We start from the raw sequence: 1,214 nt of genomic DNA, 5'->3' as shown, positions 1-1,214 counted from the left end.
CCGCCAAGTATATTTTTTCGCTACATGATGGTCAGGAAATATTTTTGTACTTACAGAGACGCTACAGTGTTATCCTTTACCGGACGAATAACGTTTCTGTAGGAATAAATTATTATATTTTTTAATTATATGGATATTATCAGTAAATGCCTATTTTGTGAAAAAATATATATTTTTCCAATCACAATGCTGTAATAGCGATGTCCATAAGTGCATTTGATGCATAAGCGCATAAAGTGTATGCATTTTTCTGCCCGATATTATGTCATTCAGATACGTCGTCGTCGTCTTCTTCTTCGCAAAATTTCAATCTTGTCCCTTTTCGTCTATAATTTATAATTTTGTCGCTGTTGTTGTCACTGTCTTTTTCTTCGCTTTTTTCATAAAATTTCAATGTTGTATGGTCTCTTTGGTCTTCCATATCGTCGTCGTCATCTTCTTCTTCGCAAATTTCAATCTTGTTTCTTTTTTCAATCTTGTCCCTCGTCTCTCTTTTGGCTTTCTCGTTTCTCTCACGACTTTCTCGTCTATTTCTCTGCTTTCTCGTCTCTCTCACAACTCTTTTGTGGTCATCGTCGAGGAAGTGAGTGTTTACGTGTTTGCCATCGAGGAATTGAGTGTCTAGGTGTCGTCTAGGCCTTCGCCGTCGAGGAAGTGAATGTCTACGTGGTCGCCGTCGATGAAGTGAGTGTTTACGTGTTCGCCATCGAGGAACTAGGTGTCTGATGTTGTCTAGGTCTTCGCTGTTGAGGAAGTGAGCGTCTAAGTGTTCGCCATCGAGGAACTAAGTGTTTTAGGTGTTGTCTATGTCTTCGCCGTCGATGAAGTAAATATCTAAAAGTTGTCTAGGCCTTCGCTGTCAAGGAAGTGAGTGTCTACGTATTCGCCGTCGACGAACTAAATGTCTACGTGTCATCTAGGTCTTCGCCGTCGAAAAAGTGAATGTCTACGTGTTCATCGTTGAGGAACTAAATGTCTAGGTGTCGTCTTGATCTTTGCCGTCGAGGAAGTGAATATCTACGTGGTCGCCATCGAGGAAATAAATGTCTACGTGGTCGCTGTCGAGGAATTAAGTGTCTAGGTGACGTCTACGTCTTTGCCGTTGAGGAAGTGAATGTCTACGTGTTTATCGTTAAGGAACTAAGTGTCTAGGTCTTCGCCGTCGAGGAAGTGAATATCTACGTGATTGCCGTCGAAGAAATAAATGTCTACGT

This window comes from Wasmannia auropunctata, unplaced genomic scaffold, assembly GCF_000956235.1.
Source record: "Wasmannia auropunctata unplaced genomic scaffold, wasmannia.A_1.0 LD336088.1, whole genome shotgun sequence".
NCBI classification, from domain to species: Eukaryota; Metazoa; Arthropoda; class Insecta; order Hymenoptera; family Formicidae; genus Wasmannia; species Wasmannia auropunctata.
The sequence above is the reverse complement of the archived record's forward strand: the minus strand, read 5'-3'. Positions refer to the sequence as shown.